We start from the raw sequence: 21,310 nt of genomic DNA on the forward strand, positions 1-21,310 counted from the left end.
GCACGACAGTGAGGAGCCGAAATTCAGCTTTGCAGAGGAGAGAAACCAAATTTCTATGAAAATACGTACTTTCGTGAATTAAAATGCGTTTTTCTCAAAAACTGGACGTGTTACAGAAAATCTGAATACGTACCTGAATTCAGCGTAAAAAAATCTATTGAGTACATTAAAAATGGTTGAAGGGAGCGAAAAAAAGTTCAATTTTGTTGGATAGTGTTATGAGTTAATCTTAAGAATCCTAAGTAACCCAAGAATAAAATCAGATTAGTAGTGATTCAAATTGTACTGCTGCATTTAATTTTAATATGAATCTGAAACATACATTCTCCCAGCAGCTGCCTCAGATTAATTTAAGTTCAGATGTAAAAGCTCAAAACTGTTGCACAGCTTTGTTCTATTTTCTGCAGATTGAATCACGAGATTCAAATTTTGTATGTTTAGGCGATTACGCCGCATTTCTGAGCAGCAAAATAAATAATAATTATTTATATATACATGAACATGAACAGAAAACTGCTGGAGATACCAGCGTTTTATTTTGTTTTGCTTCAGATTCCAACGAGAATAGTGTTCTTAAATTTGCAGGAAAAATAAATCACTGCTGATCAATCAATTAATTGGTTTGCAGTCTTATTTTTTCTACTTGCAAAAAAATGTTTTTTTAACAGAACGATGCATTAGAAATTAAAGGCCCACTCTTTATCACAATGCCTAATATTTGTCAAATTCCTTCAGACATCTATCAAACCGTTAAAGATATCGACATGAGTATCAGGCAGACTTGCCAAATTTGTTATTATTAATAATTTGGTATTTGTTATTGTGCCAAATACAGTGCTGATAACTTTGCGCTATAACGAAACATGTGTATGTGAAATTAACGAATGAGAGATAATTGCAATACATTAATGAAACATATTTTAGCGCTTAAAAAAAACTGTTTCTTTATTTTTTTTATTCGAATTAAATTTCTTCTCGAGCGATATTGTCGCATGCGTCACTGTGTTCCGTGCTTAAAGCCACTGCTTGACAGCTAGCACCAAGTTTAGCACCAAGTTTTCGGCTTCAATCATGTTGTATGCAGATGACAGCCGTTTCAGGGGGCTGGTTTACTCTGGCGGGCACCTAAGTGTCAAACGGCCATGTTAGCCTATTCAGATTAGGGAGCGTCCACAAATTACGTAACGCTTTGAGGGAGGAGGGGGGGTTGGTCAAAGTGTGACGATCCATACAAAATGTGCAGACGTTTCATACAAAAAGTGTGACATAGGGGGGAGGGGGGGTTGAAAATGCTCAATTTTTGCGTTACGTAATTAATGGATCTTCCCTTACGCCATTCATGATCAAAAATATCATTATATACAACGACCTGTTGCTATCCCCATACATTCAATTTTCTTTCTCCGTTTTAACACGATATTCATTACGATAAAATAATCTAATCGTATTCTGAATACGCTATTAAGCTTATTGGAGCATATTTTGGCAGACTAATTTCAATGGTTATAGCGCAACTAGCATTCTATTACTGCTTTACTGTAAAAACCTTCGGAAAATTCTTCAGATATTTTTTTGAAATTGCTTGGGATTTTTTAGGAACTCACTCAGATGCATCTTGTGGAAAACTTTAGAAAACATCTGGAGGAGTTTTTCCGGATATTTTGCTGTTAAGAATTCTTTGGAAATACTTCGAGAATACCTTTAGAAACTCCTTTAAAAAATCCATTTGGGAATCCTTCGGCTATTCCTTCAAGAATTCCTTTAGGAAAAATCCTTCACAATTCACTCTACACTTTTTTTCGAAAATCCCTTTAGGTTCCCTTTCGGGAATTTCTTAAAGAAAACATACGAAAAATCGTCCGGTAATTCGTTTAGAAATTCCTCCGGGAATTCCTTTCGATTTTTATCTTGGAAATTCCTCCAGAAATAATTTAGAAAATTGCTAATCATTCCTATGGACACTCTTTAAGTGATTTCTTTGAATAATTCCTTGGAAAACTGATCTCGAAATTCCTTCCCAAGTTCCTCCAGTAATTGCTTTGAAAAATTCTAACTAATTTAGTATTTTTTAATATATTCCTAAAGAATTTCCGAGGGAGTACTCAAAAGAATTTACAAAGCAATCCCTAATTGATTTCCCAAATAAATTCCTAGATTTCACCAAGAGTAGCTTTGGAAATCCTCCAGGAATTCTTTAGAAGATGGCAAAACGTTTTTCGCGGAACAACGATCCATTAACGTTCACTACATTTTCAATAGATTTGATTGGTATATTTATTCAAATATTTTTAAGGATTTTTTCATCTCATTTCACTCATGATCACCGGGTATTGAAATTTCCCTGATTATGTCAGAAATTCCCTGATAATTCCAGGTATTTTCCAGGTGGGGAGAAATTCCCTGATAATTCCAGGTTTTCCAGGTTTTTCCAGGTAGTAGACACCCTGGTAAACCACTTTATCACCAGTTGATTATCACCAGAAAGAGCAAATATATGTAATATTTGCTCCATATTTCACTAAATAAAACCGGGACTTATCGTTTTCTTGAGCAGCAGCACATTTCGGAATAGAGCGTTAGAATGTATTTGTGAACATATCAAACAAACGTTGAAAGATACCACGCAGAGTTATTACGAACTTACGAGTGATTACGAACAAGATATCCGGCGTTGGCATTTATTTTAAAATTTTGTTAAAATGATAGAGGTAATAAACTATAGAGGACGATTGTAGCTTTATTTGTTTATTACCAGACTAAGGCCGGAGTAGCTTGTGCAATACATAAAAGTCTTCTACATTCAGCTCGGTCCATGGCTGCATGTCGTCAACCACGCAGTCTGCGAAGGGTCCGCAAATCGTCCTCCACCTGATCGACCCACCTTGCCCGCTGTGAACATCGCCTTCTTGTTCCCGTCGGATCGTTGTCGAGAACCATTTTCACCGGATTACTGATTTTCGCGGTTTGAACGATGGATGGTTCTCCCAACAGCTGATGCAACTCGTGGTTCATTCGTCTCCTCCACGTACCGTTCGCCATCTGCACCCCACCATAGATAGTACGCAGCACTTTCCTTTCGAAAACTCCCAGTGCGCGCTGGTCCTTCACGAGCATCGTCCAGGTCTCTGCCCGTTGAGAACTACCGTTTTAATAAGCGTTTTTGAGATAGTCAGTTTGGTACGGCGATGAACTCTATTCGATATAACCGTCAGCCTTACTGACCTTCCCGGCTTAAAAGTGAGATGGCTTAAGCGCCACTCCCGAGGGAGACCATCCACCAATATTTGGGTTGCCCGACCGTTGAGACCTTTCAGGGGAAGAAGGCTCAGTTTATGAATTTTGTCCGGAAGTAAGATGGCTGACTGAAACTGTTCTTGAAAAGGTACGCTACTAATGCGGTTTATAAATATAATCATCTAGAACAAGATTACAATTAACGGCCAGTGATGAATTATGTAGAGGGGGTTTTATCATCACCGGCAAGTATCCCGAAATTCCCAATCGAACCGACCCGTGTCCGACTAAAAAGTTGCCCGGTTGGTTTCGGAGCCAACCTCCCCAGTAAAACAATTTCTACAACAAAAACTACAAACGGGACACGTGTGACATGAAAAACACTCAACTCATTTCACTTAATTGGGACCAACATTTATTGCGTAAATCTATCTGTCCGCTTCCTTAACATTCATACGGTACAGCTGAAATGTTTCTACATTACGCGTGGAAAAACGAGCTTTTATCCAGACAAATACAAGCTTTATTCATAACAATTATCCTACACTAGTGTTCATTTTCTCTTCGCTTCTCTTCTTATACTCTCTGAACCTTTCCCATGCTCTATAGACGAATCCAAGTAAAAATAAGAAGAAGACACACGACGGTGTTAACTTTGACAGATCCTACAGCACAGCATAGGGAGATCATTTTAAAATGCTTATAATAAATTCTAGACAAAATGTAATTAAAATCTGATTGATGTATGGAACGGAAAAAGTTCCGAACTGTATGATAGATACATTTTTGGAAAATATTCAAAAAATTGAGATAAGCTTCCAGATATGTAATTCAGAACTTTTTCCGTACCGTACATCAATCAGATTTTAATTACAATTTGACTAGAATTTATTATAAGCATTTTAAAATGATCTCCCTATGCTGTGCTGTAGGATCTGTCAAAGTTAACACCGTCGTGTGTCTTCTTCTTATTTTTACTTGGATTCGTCTATGGTCCCTGTCTCCCTATCGTGTGTGCTTTGGCTAGGTGTGCATTCTAATGACGTGCTATTGAATCTCTCGTTCGCCATGCGAACGCAACGGGTTTTCGATTCACAAAATTTGATTTCACGGTCTTATAAAAATAGCCGTGCACGCCACGCAACGGAAACTATGTTGCGGCGTGAATTAAATAGTCATGCGCATGAATGTAATATGTGGTGGGTACTCACAGACCTTCTTCGGTGACGATGTTGACGCCGCCGGATGAACGGAAAGGGGGTGGCGGTGAATTCCCTGCGGCTCTCTCGTTCGGCGATGAAGCTCTGTTGCAGCCGGGGGTAGGCGGATTGCCTTTCTGCTGCTGCTTGGCGGTCGGTTCACTCGAACATCGGAAACTTACTCGATTTGCGCGCGACGCGACACGTGCGTCGAGGTTCTCCTAGTCGTCACTAGGGGAACGGAAATAACGTTTGCGCTTGCTGTTCGTCCTGCCTAGGGAAGCGTCCCTCTTCCGGCGTGCCCCGGGAGAACTTCTGAGCCTGACAGTGGGGTCAGAAATGGCCACTGGGAGTTCGGTTATGATGTCGCGGACGGTCGAACGGCTTGGCAAGAAACCTTAGAATAGTTGATTACACGTTTCACGTGTTAATTTAACATTACAAATATTACAAATAGCACGAATTACCTTCAATTGCACAAAGCCACACACGATAACACACCGCCTTTTCACAATAGCACACACGATTTTACAAAATAGGGAAAGGAATTTAAACAGGTATTAATTAAGCTCTGCTAACTGACTATTCTTCATGTCACCTTTGAAAAGACACCACGGCGCGAGAACTTTGGGCCACTCCTGCCTCTTCCACGGATCAGTTCGAAGTGAACTTGATCAACTTGGGAATCCTCAGATTAACCGCCAAATTGTAAATTGCATCACCGGACATCACGAAGTTAATTTCGTGATTCCGAAAATTACTCTCGCGCTCTAAATAATCATATTCGCGCATGTTTGCGTCTCTTTCCACGAACAGCTTCAATCATCCATCTCGCTGTTCGGCCCCAAAATCTTGGGTGCAAAGAAAAAGCCAAAGGTCAACGCATCCTGAAAGGATTCCCAACGGGTCGATGCACGCGGGTGATAGCATGTGCTACAAGCCACCCGGCAGATTTGATCCATTTTTATGGGCAATTAATTCCCACGGCCGCTCACAACGTCAGTAGGAACTCACATAATCAATTTTGTTTTGCGCTTCTTGCGAGTGTCGCTCATGAACGGAAATGAACGCTAATGCAGTGAATTTGTATTTCGGGCTCTAGACTGGTTCAACTGTTTTGGTAAATTTCTAAATTAATTTAAATAAATAACGGATATTACGAGTAACATAAATTGAATAAATAAACATGAAACGACCTGCTCGTTACATCGATCGGAGCGTTTTGTGGAATACAAAGTACGTACGATTTCCTGCCGTGATGCGTCTCCGAATTTCTCTGCTGGTATCGTTATCGGAGGTCACCAGTGAGCCCAAGTACACGAACTCTTCAAACAATACAAACTCGTGGTGAGTGGCTTACGTTGTCTTCTATTGAGCCTCTTCCTATCATGTACTTCGACGTGTTGATGACTAGTCCAATCCGTTTAGCTTCGCTTTTCAGTCTGAAGTAGGCTTCCTCCATCCTCTCAAAGTTACGTGCCATGATATCAATGTCGTCGGCGAAACCAAATAACTGAACAGACTTCGTGAAAATCGTACCACTCGTGTCAATCCCTGCCCATCGTACTACTCCCTCCAAAGCGATGTTGAATAGCAGACACGCAAGCCCATCACCTTGCCGTAACCCTCTGCGTGTTCCGAAGGGACTCGAGAATGCCCCTGAAACACGAACTACGCACGTCACCCGATCCATCGTCGCCTTGATCAACCGTATCAGTTTATCCTGAAATCCGTTTTCGTGCATTAGCTGCCACAGATGGTCCCGATCGATTGTATCATAAGCGGCTTTGAAGTAGATAAATAGATGATGTGTCGTCATGGGTACGTTGTATTCGCGGCATTTCTGTAATACCTGACGTACGGCGAACACCTGATCTGTGGTAGAGCGTTCACCCATAAATCCCGCCTGGTACTGACCCACGAACTCTCTTGCAATTGGTGTTAGTCGGTGGCATAAAATTTGGGAGAGTACTTTGTAGTACCTTGACGGTTGTCGCTGCGGTTCCCTTCGTTTTCTTTCCTAAATATGTTGGGTACACAACTGTCAAACGTACTGATTTTTCCTGCGTTGACATTTAGCGCCCTATCCTCACCAGCAAAAGATGTTTCGCCAGTGACGACAGCGTCGCACGAGACACTGAAGACGACCTTACTGTTGAGGTCGAAATACGTATCTGTCAAGGTACAATCAAGTGGTGGAATTAAATGGGAGGGTACAAACTCGTCTTATGACAAGTGTTTTTTCTATAGTTTATTTCCTTTATTGTAAAAATACGATAGACGAATCCAAGTAATTATATTTTCGCTTGCCTTAAACGTAGCGAACACATCCTTCCAAAGATAATATTTGAAAAAGATAATATTTTAAAAAGTCATAGCCTCTCGAGCTTCTGCTGGAATAATGCATCGTTCGGATCATTTCTTCGTTTTCTTCGTTTGAAAGAAAGAACCATATCGTCTCTTGCCATCTGCCGGGCAAATGCATCATTTGCAAGAAAGAATCATCATATCTTCCCTTGCCTTAAACCAAGCAAATGCCTGAATTGGAAGAAGAACTCATATCCTCCCTTTGCTATTCGAATTCCCGTCTTTTGTAGTTTGTCTTAGTCAACGACGATCTTGCTACTGACCCAGAGGTAAAAAGATGTTAAGTAGAAAAGGCAGATAATAAAAAATTCATAAAATCTATCAATCTTCCTTCGTGCAATGATTTGTTACAACCTTTAATTCAAAACAAAACACTTTTAAAGCATCTTTCTAATAATGTTCAAGCGATAATAATTATAAATAATTGCAATTCTTATATCTCACTTCTGACTTCTCATTTCGCTCTTATCACTTCTAACCCCTAACTTTTTATTTTTTATTTCTCACTACTATTTCGCATTTCGGATTTCTCAATTCTAATTTTTCACTTCTTACTTCGCACTTCTCATTTTTCACTTCGAACTTTTCCTTTCTTATTTTCAACTTTTCATTTCTCACTTCACACCTCCCATTTTAATTCTTATAGCGTTTTTATGACAGCAATCACCATTTTTTTCCTGTTCGGGTGTGCCACTGCGACCTGTTATCATAGGCGTAACTAGAGTCTCGTTCTAGGGGGGCCATGGCACGAGCTGGTGGGATGTAATTTTCAAAGGCGATTTAAAGCACTGTGCGCATGGATTGCAATAAAAATTGTTTGACTTAGTTTATCGCTCATTTTTCCTAGAACTAAAATAAAAAATATCGCGAATAATACAATTGATTTCCAATGATGCTGTGATTGCTTCAAAACGCTGTGTCTGTGTCAACTTGTCTTCTCTATGTTACTAAATGTGGATAAGTGTGTAATCTAAGATTCAAGAATCCTCTTTGAATTATCTATAAATGAAATTCGATATGAGTATATTTCTGAAAGTTTTCAAGCATTTCCATGATTACTTAATGCATAAAGATCTCGATTTTTTTTAAACTTAAAATTTTTGAAACTCTTTAGATGTGGAATAAATTTCACGAAATTTTGTCATAATCAATATAAGTATTCATGCAATTCCAAAATGTATGCTATGTGCTGAAATAGTTAAGTACCGATGAACACAAATTTGGATTCCTAAAGTGTTTTTTATGAGTCATAAATTCCATGAGTCATAAAATTATGAGTCATAAATCAAATTCCAGAATAACATAGGGTTTTTGTAGTTACTGACGTTAGGAAGAGGCTTTATTATGGTTTTCTGAATAGGTGAGAGATTTCTCTGCAAAAATCAAAGAGACTTGAGAAGCAATCAAATCGATCTGAATTGTGCTGCAAAAGAAATGTTTTCTGATACGAACTGGTTTCTAAATCTATTTTTTTTATCCTAAAAAACAAATTCTAACTAAAGCAGGCACAAAAGAGTTTTCCGATGATCCTTGTGAAATCGCCAAAAAATTAAATGAAACAAGATCTTTTGAGGCTTACAAATATATTTCTTTAATGCAATCTCTGTTGTGAGTGCGTAAGTTTTGTTCTAATACTTTCAATGGACTGCGTTGTTGATTTTTCTGCCATTGTAACAAAGATTCTTAAGTTTTATAATTTTATATCTTTCTGTGCCAGAATTATATAGCGAGAGCAAAAAGCTCCAGAGGAATTTGATCAACTGTTTTGCGGCATACCTTGCGATTAACTCGAAGATTTTCGAAAGAATGGTCGTTCGAAATTTCATTGACCGGATTTGTGTACATATATGTGCTCATTTTGATGTAGTTGCTTCAGTCTTTTTTGAAGCAGATGGTAGTTTAATAGAACAGAAATATTTATATCTTAATAAGATTATGTTTTTATGTTTCTGCGACCAGGTACTAGTCAAACAAATGCAGAACAAATTTATTATTTTAAGCTAGAAAATGTTCCCGAGGGTCCAGCTTAAATATTTCGAATCTTTGCTGAACAAATGGTCATAGATGTGATAACGCAACAAAAAAACAAAACAAAAAATATGTTTATAGAATTCATAATCAAAATTAAGAAATGTGTAGGAAATATGTAAATGAAATAAAAACTGACTAAGTTGGAATTACTTTTCAAAATTTTTGGGGGGGGGGGGGCTCAAGTAGGTCTGGAGGGGGCCAGGCCTCCCTCGCCCCCCCTAATTTACGCCAATGAATGTTATTAGATCTATTGTAGCGTTACCCGTATCCTTAGTGTTAAAGTGCATGTCGAATTACTTCATTACTATTGATAAGCAATGCAGTATCGGTTTCGATACAGTTGTTGTTTTGTTTCCTCAAGGCACCATGACAAGGTCCCGCTATTTAGACCCTTCACAGAGAGCAATCCCATTGAAGGCGCGCCCCTTATCAATAGGAAATCAATCCTTTCTTGAGAAAACAGAACAGTGATACTGTTTTTGGCCATGCATCGGAGCCCTAGTCACATCCTTGTCTTGCTTCTAGAATATCACCAGTAAACAATGAAAACCCGGGATTTAGCTCTGTCTACAAGACCATTTCAAGCAAGAGAATTTGTTCAGTAATAAGAACTTCCGTGTGTTCCTCTCACTACCATTTACACCAGTTCATGAAGAGTTAGTACGTATTTAAACCCCTAACTCGATTTTTCCAGCAGTCAGTTCAGCCTAGGACCGGGTACCGAGGTTTTTTAACTAATTGCTTGAAAAGTTGTTTCCGCTGCATACAGTCTAGCCTCAAACAAGAGGAATTCGAGTCTTTCAACTGTCTGCAAGGTAACATTAATTATGTTTTATTTCTGAAACTGCTGTTGGTAGCGGGAACGAAATACGATGAATCCTTAATTACCACAACTTATTGCCCTAGCTAGAAAAATGGATTAAGCTAGGGCTTTGTTTGGTAGATCTTACACCGCAATACACTACGTCAAAGTGATCTACCGTGTTACGGGAACAGCAATCACCATGGCCAGTTGTTAAGTTTTATTGGCGCTGCTTATTGCTACCTCTCATAAATCTGCCGAAACAGCCTCAAACGTCGAATGCTGATTAATCTTATGGGCAGCTTTACGGATGTCATGGAGAGCGTAATAAGTCATATTTTCAAAGTTCGATCAAAACCGCAATCGTTGGCCGTAATGTGGTCGAATGAATAACCCCAATAAAAATATTTGCATTGCAAATAGTTTATTACGGTGTTCGATAAGAGCAAACGTTTTCCTGTTCGATATGCATGATGGCCATATTGAAAATAGAAAAGCATTTTCAAGTCAGTGAAATTCATCACTGAATTTCACTTTCAGACAATATTTACACCACGTAAAGAACTTTTTTGGCAATTGGTTAGAATTACAAATATGTTGTTGAGAAAAATTGATAGATTAGGTAGATATTTGGAATATGGATGTTATAATTATGTGCAATGTATTCCCCACAACTACATAATTTTGTCAGCGCATAGTGCTCAATCTAATTTGTTTACTAGGTTTCACAATGAAACTTAACGCGCAGCTCAGTTTAATGAATATAGATTGAAGAAAAAACCTTGAAAAAAATATTTTGATATTGTCATTTTTATTTACGATCCATTTTGTTATCATTTTTCGGTGATGTTTTATTTTTTTTTCAACGCCACCTTTTTGACAGCTGTCGCAGCCAAATTCCTTTTTTTTTGCAGTGGTTATCAAGTCAAGAGTGGGCCACTTATCATAGCTTACTCATCAGAAGGTTGTCGTATGGTACACGGACAGAAAATGGTTAACATTGAACCAAAAAATAAGATCAATTCAAATCGTCACATATTATAGAAAATATGTCGAAATTTATTGTTTCAACCAGATTTGCTGAGGTAATATTAATAACGAACTATTATTATTTCAACAATATTTATTCGAAACAAGCTTTTGAAAAAGCTCGAATGATTTAAATATAACATTTGAAAAAAACCTCAGAAGGTTTTGTGGACAAATTTCAACATTAAATATGCTTCCGTTAAAATTATTATAGTCAATAACACTCAATATATGTAATGCAATTTAAACAATTGAATTTTAACGAAAAGTTCATCTGATTGTGAAGCTGTTTTCCTGCATTTCACGCATGATAATCGCAGCAGACGCAGTTTAATCACTATACTGATTTGACACTTGGCTTGGTTTGTCAACCTATTTCCGTATTTTAGAATAAAGGGGGATAAAATATCACCTCACCTTGAGCATGGTCTCGTCTTGTAGTTACAAACCACATATTTTCCAGATATGAAAACAGCAGATGATGAAACATACCCAGATAATCATTAGCACTGTTGTTCGCTATTTCGGCGATATAGAGTTTTAATATTGCTTTTTGCATTGAAACTTTTCGTTTCGTCACTGAAACCATTGACACTTGCCTTCAGCGACTGCTTCCGCGATAGAGCATTTGCACATTTTATTCACTAATACATCTATATTTCTGTCAAAATGTGCATTTGACAACTAAATTTTCAGCTAAAAGCTCTATTTTTTGACACCGGTGCACTCACACAACCAATCGACATTAGTTGTCAAAAAATCAGGAGTACCAACTTGACCACTATCTCCTTGTCGCCGAGTCTGGCGCTGAGTGCTCGGCGCGGAAACCCAAAGGTGGGAATAAAATTTTGGGGCTTATGCGCAATAGAGTCATGCGTTAGAATTGTAGGTGTCATCACGTCCGGCGAGTTTAAATACATGCATATGTACCATCGGTATTCGGTTACCTGTCATTTGTTTCCATAAAAACAATTGAGCTTTTTTAAATGTTCCGCTTGATTTAGATGTCAACAATTGCGAAACTTTTTTTTCAATACTTGTAGCAAAAGAATATACCAGCGATCAGTATTATTATATTTGCCGTTTATCAAGGTTTGTATTTTGATTTTTTGTCATAATATGGAAATATTATTTTAAACTAATTGGCTTTTGCTTATTACAGGACATGGAACATCAGTCGGAGAAAGGAAAGGAGGAAAAATAAATAAAATAACGCTGGAGGCCCTAAGAGGCACTCGTGTGATAGGTCCAAGGATAGGTCACTTCGAAACAAGTAAGGAAATTATTTCATTGCTATTTCAATTTATAAATACTGAAAAAGATTTGGTTCCAGATCTGACGTTGATTCCCTCGTACTGTGAAATGCTGACGCTGAAAATCAAATATGGGCTGTGTCTCTTATTAGATTCTTTAATTCCCTGAAAAATAAATATATGAATAAAAAAATCAATGGAAACAATGTATATGTTTATTAAATTCAATAAAATACGAAAAAAGAAAAGCCATTAAATCAATAAATGATTATGTTTGAATCAAACATAATTCTCTTGTAGAATCAACAATATTATTGTAACCGATAGAAACCTTCAAAAAAGCTCGCTAAACTCAAGCTTTCCAAGCATCTATAAAAACAACAATATTGGATTGTTGAAACAACAATAATTCTTATTACCGCCAAAACAATGCGAAAATCTTTTTGAATTTATGTGAACAATTGTTGTTTTTAAAATATTTTTTTCTGCGTGTAGTGGGTTTTATTGCGAGTTCTTATAATTTGATCTTGAAAACCATTCCAAGAGAGGAATAGAACTTCTCACTCTCACACTTTTTTTCTTACCTCCTCACTTCTCACTGCTCACTTCTAAATTTTCAATTATCATTTTTCACTCTCACTTCTCATGTCTCACTTCTCGCTTATCATTTTTCACTTCAAACTTCTAACTTCTCGATTTAGGTGAGGTGAAAATGCATTGAGAGATTACGTCGACCTAAATAATATCGAGTAAGGGAGATATAGACTTACGAAGTGAACGCAGTATGCTAAATTCAAGGGACTTTAAATTTCATCGAGTAAGGAACAATGTCGACTTTGAACAGTTAGGGAGAGTTCACTGTATTATGCCAAACGGCCTTATGCCAAATGATCTACCACCTTTCTCCCATCCACATTCCTTTCCTTCGCGTTTGCTTCCTTGTCCGTCAGGTGTGTGATGAAAAATGAAAAAAGCTGGCGATGGCAGAAATCTCCCAAATTGAGAGGAAATTGCCACCGGAGCCGACGCTCTCAACCTTATGTAACCGTTCGCAAATCGTCTGAGGGAATTAATTAAACTTTGATGGCTTTAGCGCCACTTTCGCGTACGAGAGACCACCAGTCCAGACTTGCCCGACTATTTTTGGAGACAATTTCTCAGGGGAAATCCTTGAACGGTTGCTGGCTGAATGTTCAAAATCACCCGCTGAATCCTGGAAAACTGCCCTAAATCCCTTGCCCTGGTTACCCTTGAAATCACTTAAGATCGCTCAACAATAAATGCAAAACCAATAGAGGAATAGAAGTCTGAGGTGCAATCTACCAACGAAATAACGGAAACGTGAAAGAGAACAGCAGGTTCTCACGGAACTGCCGAAACAAAATCAATTGACTCTCAGAGCTTCAAATTCAACAAATTTATTAATACTACTTCATTCGGGTTGACGGGATTTTGTACTAGCTAGGGGGAAACTAATTCATGGCCATGATTATACAAGTTTCCACGTACCTGCGCAGGATTTTTGGTAGCGATGACGGGTTCTGGCGGGTGCCGAAGACGGAGGGCTTTCCGGCAGAGTGCCGAAGACGATGTTTTCCGGCGGGACGCCGAAGACGAAGGTTTTCCGGCGGTGTGCCGAAGACGAAGGTTCTTCCGGCGTTGCTGGCGACGCAGTTGTCGCGATGGCGTCGTAGTACCGGCGACTTGCCAGTGGGCGTTCGATGCTCCACACGATGGCGGCGTGAGCTTGGGTGAAAAGGCCGAACTAAAGGTGTGGAGGGAGTGGCGGCTGGACGGAAAGCTTCCGATTTTAACTTCCCGAGAGCGTCCGAAATAACCGTTCCCTCGAACTAGTAGCCCACTTTCCCTTACGACCCGGCTTCACGTACCTTTCCGATTCACCGGGCGAGGACTAAAAGAAAGCTACTAATTCTCGGTTCGGGTTCGGTTCAGCGTACGATAATTGGAGACGTACGAGAACCGCGCTCTCGACACCTGACCACCAGGGGGGTGTAACGTAATGGTGGTCTTTTCAACAGTTTTTGGCGACTGTCGGGTGAATTTCGCTCGACTATCTCACGAACTGCACTCCCCTCCGTTTAACTACCCCGAAAGGCGGGCCTTAGCGGACACGCAAGCTCAATTTTGGTCGCACCGCGATCCACAGCAAAATGGATGGAACCCCAATTCGACTCCGCTGGTCGTCACAAAATTCCAGCCCGTACAAAAAAAGCGCCAACGCACTTTTTCTGTCTCAATATCTACTCCGACAAATGGAGAGAATCGCGAAGTGTCAGACGCACTGACCGAAATAAGCAGCTATCTTCTGCAAACTTTGAAGGAACACGTTTCACTTTGTAGAAAACTTAAATTGTTCGGAACTTGGAAACCGCGATTCTTCTCTTCCTCTAGTGCGAGCGAAAATGAATCGAGCTTAAGGATTTCTACCTTCAAGAAACCTTGAAGGACAATTGCTGGTTATGTACATAGATTCAAATGGCGATATCAATTTGGCGCCTTCCCAGGATCGAGCAAATGGTTGGAAAAGAGCTATCTAGTTTCAGGAGCCATTACTGCACTCACTGAAACAGTATACCACTTTGCTTAGCCGAGACGCAAACCGCTCGAAATATTTCATCACCCGAGACAGTCAAATAGTCGGGCAAATACTGATAATATTATGGTCTCGCTTTGGACTGTGAATTGTCAAGCCGACTTAACGAATTCAAGCATTATTTTGCTTAAAAAGAGAAAAACGTCCAAAGCTAATTAAATTCAAATAATCTAATAATTACAACAAAAAAACAAGCGAAAATAATTTCTGACTAATAATTAAGCTTCAACTCATTTAAATAATATTTTACTTAAAAGGATAAAAACGTCAAAGCCATTAATTAATTAAAAATAATAATCTAATTTCATAATATATTTACAAATGATTTTTCGACGTCTCGGCAGTCCTCACGCACTGTGTGAACCTTCTTTCCATGTAACAGAAAGCACCACACATATGTTGAGCCAGAGGTAACCGGTGGTTAATTAGAATCTCTCACTCTGTCAGAAACCTCACTGTCCATCAGCTGAAGCCACTTGTCTGTAAAATAATTGAACTTGTCTTGAGAGGAATATTTAGCGTAGGCGAAGAGGGACAACGTGAGGTGATTTCGATTCCTTAGTTTTTGACGGATATTGGAGTCAAATGCTTCTATGTTCCGAGGGCGTTTCTTCTCGGGTTGGATTTCGCTGAACCCCAGACAGTGTGGTGAGCTTGGTGAGCATTGAAATCTCCCAGGACGAAAAGAACAGTGAGTATGTAAAATACTGATTATGCAAACAGTCTTGTTTTTGACGCGGGATGGACAAAATAAGTATGATTGGCAAATTTTGGGTTGTGGTTGGAAATTGAGTAATATTAGTAACCACAAATAAAGTAGGAATGTTGCCGATTCTAATCATATATTGGGATTTGAATCGGCCCGAATCAAGTTTGATAGTTATGAAAGGGGTCAGGCAATAATTTTTTTTTGATCATCACTTTATGACAGATCGTCCACTATGATTTTATTCAATGAGGCTTCTAATGTGTCAAGAATGAAAAACCATTGAAAGTATACAACTAAAATTTAGTATGGAGGTACAATAAAATCTCTTTTATTGTTTAGAACTGTAAAACAAGCCGTGGGCACAAAAAAAAATTTTGCTTTTTGACCTAGCTTTCATATTGATGCGATGCGTAGTTTATGAGAACAGATGATTTGTCCATACAAGGAAATTCATTTTACTTTAAATGTTGTGGCGCCATCTCGTTCAAACAGCACCTTTGTCTTTGCCTTATTGAATAAACGGGTCCTGGAGTCGCTGGGATGCCCCCGAGGAACTTGTGGTAGGGGACATTTTAGTTTTAGCACCAAAACCAGTCATTCGACGGCTATTTTTTCGTGGTTTTCAATCAGGAAGCAAAGTACGAATATAAAATGGACCATTGGACCAGAATCTTACCGCTTCCATGACCTACGGATTGCGCCCGGGGAACCTGTGGAAAGGAACTTTTTAATTTAGCATTAAAACCAATCATTCGACGGCTTTTTGGTCATGGTTTTCGACCAGGAAGCGAAGTATGAATATTAAATGGACCATTTACGGATCTGACCGCTTCCATGACCTACGAATTGCGCCCGAGGAACCTGTGGGAAGAGACATTTTAGTTTTAGCCCCAAAACCAGTAATGCAACGGCTCTTTTTTCATGGTTTTTAATCAGAAAGCGAAGTACGAATATAAAATGGACCATTGACGGCTCTGACCGCCTCCATGACCTACGGATTGCGCCCGGGAAACCTGTGGAAGGGAACATTTTAATTTTAGCACCAAAACCAGTCATTCGGCGGCTTAGTGGTCATGGTTTTTACGATCAGGAAGCGCAGTATGAATATAAAATGGACCATTGACGGCTCCAGGACCTACGGATTTCCCCAGATAAACCTGTAAAAAGGGACATTTTAGTTTAGGCACCAAAACCCTCTTTTTTAAATGGTTTTCGATCAGGAAGCGAAGTATGCATATAAAACGGACCATTAACGGCTTTGACCGCATGCAGAACCTTTTGATTGCCTCATGCTAACCTGTTGAATGAAATATTTCAGTTAAAGGCCCGACGGATCTTTGTCCATGGTTATCATCATGTGGCGAATCATGAACATAAAATAGACTGTTTATGACTCTGGTTGCTTCCAGGTTGAAGGTTTAGTTTCATCTAGCGGAAAAATTGATTCAGGTAACATTTTCAAAATGATCCTGACATTTTATATTCGTTCTTTGTTTCCTGATCGTAAAACGATAACTTCCACAGGTACCCCCGGGGGCCATCCGTAGGTCCTGGAAGCAGTCAGAGCCGTCAATGGTCTATTTATATTTATACTTCGCTTCCTGATCCACGACAAAAGAGCAATCGAATGACTGGTTTTGGTGCTAGAACTAAAATGTCCTTTTCCACAGGTTTCCCGGGCGCAATCCGTAGGTCATGGAGGCGGTCAGTCCGTAGATTCAGGAAGCGATCAGATCCTTCAATGGTCCATTTTACTTTCATGCTTCGCTTCGTGATTTAAAACCATGAAAAAAGAGCCGTCGAATGACTGGTTTTGGCGCTAAAACTAAAATGTTCCCTTCCGCAGGATCCCCCGAGGGTAAACCGTAGGTTGAAATGTCCCATTCCACAGGTTCCCAGTAGGCATCTTAGTGACTCCAGGATCCGTTTATTGAATTGGATTTTCATTCTTGACACATTAGAGAAGCCTTCTGGAACAAAATAGAAGTCTATGATCTGCCATAAAGCGAGTTTCAAATGAATTTGTGGCCTGATCCCTTTGATAACTATCGATTGGAACCGATTATAAAGAAATGGCCATATCTCACTTGATTTTGGTCCGACTCTGAATCCCAATATATGGTTCCAATTGGCAAGAGTCCTACTGCATTTGTGGTTACTAATATTATTCAATTTCTAACCACAACTTATCCTAATATCCACCTCAAGTTTACGATTTTGAACCTACCTCCGAAAACCCGGAATATCTCCGGAATCCGTTAGCTATAGTCGGTTCCATGAACATGCCGTGAAACTGCATTAATTTTCTAGTACAGGCATGTCTAAATTGTCAAAATCGGATGATAACTAACACAACACATCTAATTTTACCCAAAATTTGCCTATCCTACTTATTTTGTCCATCCCCTGTAGATGTCCTTCGGGCAAGTAGACGTTGATGATTGAAGCTTGAATGTTGCCCTTGAGCCGTGTGCACAGTATCCTGCCGTACCTCATTTCAGATGATTCTCATCTTCATTGCCTCATTGAAACAGTATAATTTTCGCCTCACGTTTCTGCAAAGTCCAGAGGTAACTTCCACACAAACGAGGTTGACACTTCGTTTGCAATCCGAATACTTGATTTCGAGCCATCCAGCGTTGCACGTATCAGTTTAATCAGTTTCGCCGGAAAACAATGTTCGGACCTTCGGACATTATCTGCCACAGCTCATTTCTTTTCACTGAATCGTACGCTGCTTTGAAATCAATGAACATATGGTGAGTCTGCAAGTTGTACTCCCGGAATTTATCATCCGCAGGTTAAACATCTGATCCGTCGTTGATTCGCCCTCACGAAAACCTGCCTGGTATTCGCCGACGAAGGACTCCTCAAGCGGTCTTAGTCTGTTCAGGATACGCGACAGAATTTTGTACGCCGAGCTCAGAAGGGTGATCCCTCTGTAATTGGCACACTCTAGTCTGTGCCCTTTCTTATAGATTGGGCATATGAGGCCATCCAACCAGCCGGCAGGCAGTTCTTCATCCTCCCATATTTTCTGGAGAATGTGGTGGATTGATTGCTGCTCACTTCCGTGTTTGAGAAGCTCGACCTGGATCTCGTCCTTCCCAACAGCTTTACTGTTTTCAGTTCGTTTAGAGCCTTCTTTACCTCGTCCAGCAAGTGTCTCCACTCGGATGTTGCCAGGCGTGTTTGCGGATATTCTTACGTGCGACGTAGGAACTGCTGATTGCCATCCCTCTAGCAGCAGCAAAGGTTACAAGTCGCAGACCATTATCGTTGGTAGCGGACTGAAGGCTTTCCGTACCAACGACAGGGCGAAAGAAACTTTCTCTTCCGATCTGCGCATTTGCATCCCCGATGACAATCTTTACATCGTGTGTTGGGCACTCTCCGTAGGCTTTATCAAGGCTCTCATAGAACTCATCCTTCAAGTCATCAAGTTTATCGTTCGTTGGGGCATAGATGCTGATCAGCGAACGCAAATGTGGTCGCTTATCGGCTTCCACCGGATAATTAGGGATAGGAGCTGCTGGATAAGAGGCTAAGGACCGCAAAATGGGGTCTATTTTATTCCTTCAGGTACGCGAAGTACCAATGGTACGCTTTACCCAGCATTTGCCGTGCCGATAGATTATTAGTGCTTATAATAACGACTGCAATCTATCAGAACAATGCAGTGCTGAAGCTTGCTTAACTGTTTATACTGATTTAAAATTGGACAGCACGACCTTACTTCGATCAATCAATCATACCAAGCAATATCGAAGGGTCCCCAGTTAGCCTTACAAGCAAATGCGTTGGATTGCCAATCCGAAGATTGCGAGTTCGATTACCGGTCCCGGTCAGGGATGTTACCGTGTGGGAAACATTCTCGGCTCCCTGGTCATAGTGTAGTTCATTGTACTTGCCACACAAGTTGAAAAGAGGCCAGATTCCAGTTGGAATTTAGAGCCATTGAAGAAAAAGAAGAAGAATTCAGAAAAGAAATGAACTCATATCTTGTAAGCACGCTTCTTTATATAAACAATTACCACCCTTCTGCGAACAGGAAGATACCTCGGAAATCACAAAATTGATTCGTTTAATTTGTTGAGCTCGCACAGCAAGTTCACAGTACCGCATCAATCGGAGTCACGCGCCAAGTACGATGTGTCTTAGGCTGACCCACAAATGATAAAGTTAAACTTTCCCACGGTGTTGGGCTATCATGTTTCGATATATTAAGAGTCGATAGGTCTACATTTCCTAACGTATGTTTGTTGATTTCGTCTAACAAACTTTTAGTTAAATGCCACACTTCATCGACTAATGATTGTGAAAAAGGTTTTTTAGAACGAAGCTTTCTATTTTTTGAATTTTATTCCTATACAGTACATGTGGGTCAGTTTAATTTGTATAAATCAAACAGCTGATCGGTTCAGTTCGTAGCCGGTCTCAGCCTATCGTGTTCGTGATTCTATTCCGTTCAACATACAATTTGTACAAATTGAAAATAATCCGTCCTGACCTGGGTTATGCATCGAGGCACTCGTCCAAATTGCAATGTTCAGGAAATTAATGACAGTCTCCGGTTCGGGACGAGCAAACGAACTTCACACGTATGTGTAATCTGCAGGGGAGAATGGTTCACAAGGCATCCCTGAACATTTAGTGTGTTTTACAGTATTGTGAGTTTTTGCCGAATTTTGAACCAATCAACTGTTCGGTTGGAAATGCGATTTTTGAGGCTGTGATGGAACTGAAATTCTTCTGATTCATGGTTTAACGTCTGATTTGTCGTTATGTTATGGGGTGCCGAAACAATTACAGCTTAGTTGAAATCGATAAACAGATGTGTTTGAACCTTGTATTCACAGCATTTCTGAAGGCTTTGTCGTACAGTGTAGATCTGGCCCGTTGTCGAGCGACTGTCTACGAAGCCGGCTTGATAAGTTTTCATGAACTCATTCGCTATTGGTGACAGACGACGAAAGATGGTTTGGGTTATCACATCATAGGTGGCATTTAGCATGGTGACCGCTCAAAAGTATTCGCACCCAGGTTGTCTCCTTTCTTGTAGCTCTGGGGCATATGACCCCTTCCTTCCACTCCTCCGGTAGTGGATCTATTTTCCAGATTGATTCTGACTATAAGTCTATGCAGATAAGTGGCCAGCTTTTCGGGCTCATCTTGATGAGTTCAGCTGCTTGATTGTTCTGGATATGTTCCATCGTCCGCTGAACTGACGTAGTCGTCTCCTCAGCTACCTTGACGCGCACTGCCTGTACTCTCAGCGCCATTTAGGTGTTCCTCTAAGTGCTGCTTTCACCTTTCGATCGCCACACGTTCCATACGTCCGTCAAGATGCTACCATCATAATTCCTGCACATCTCGGCCTGCAGCACGAAGTCTTTGCGGGACGCGTTGAGCTTCTGATAGAACTTGTGTGTTCCTTGAGAACGACACAGCTGTTCCATCTCCTCGCAGTCCGCTTCTTCTGGGTAGCATTTTATCTCCTGAATGAGGTGGGTCTACTGTCTCCGTTTCCGTCCAAGGCGTTCCACATTCTGCCTCCTTCTAGAGAATTTGTCTGCACTCTTCGTCGAATCAATCGTTCCGTGGACCCGACGCTGTGTTATTGATGGCTGCCTCAGCAGTACTCTATCAATCCGCAAGATTTGCTTTTTTCCGGCAACGCTGCCTCGATATGTTGCGCGTATGCATTGGCGAGATCTAGTTACTTTAATCGCTCTCGGTCGTACCGTGGCGATTGTCAGTACCGAGCATTATTGACGGATAGTTTTGGGCGAAGGTTAACTATCACCAGATAGTGATCAGAGTCTATGTTATCGCCACGATTGGTCCTGATATCGATAATGTCTGAGAAGTGCCATCCATTGATCAGAACGTGGTCGATTTGCGATTCTGTCTGCAGTGGTGATCTCCAGCTGTACCGATATGTAAGTCTGTGCTGTAAGGGGGTGATGTCGTACCTACGTTCGAGCTACTCGAAGAATGCTTTCCTACTTCAATGTATTGAGATTTGAGTCGAACCCAACCCAATTTTCAATTCTGGTCTTTCCAACTTTC

The 21,310-nt window shown here is 40.2% G+C and overlaps 1 protein-coding gene and 1 long non-coding RNA gene across 2 annotated transcripts in view; both read left to right on the top strand.

Annotated features, from left to right (window-relative positions):
• Window positions 1-21,310, top strand: part of LOC134205712 (calcium-binding mitochondrial carrier protein Aralar1) — a 76,423-nt gene that overhangs the window by 8,173 nt on the left and 46,940 nt on the right. The gene's annotated exons all lie outside the window — the stretch shown is intronic.
• Window positions 11,682-12,115, top strand: LOC134210263 (uncharacterized). The gene is made up of 3 exons (XR_009978817.1): window positions 11,682-11,754; window positions 11,825-11,935; window positions 11,996-12,115. It is a non-coding gene; the product is annotated as an uncharacterized LOC134210263 (long non-coding RNA).

Source organism: Armigeres subalbatus, chromosome 1 (assembly GCF_024139115.2).
Source record: "Armigeres subalbatus isolate Guangzhou_Male chromosome 1, GZ_Asu_2, whole genome shotgun sequence".
Taxonomy (NCBI): domain Eukaryota; kingdom Metazoa; phylum Arthropoda; class Insecta; order Diptera; family Culicidae; genus Armigeres; species Armigeres subalbatus.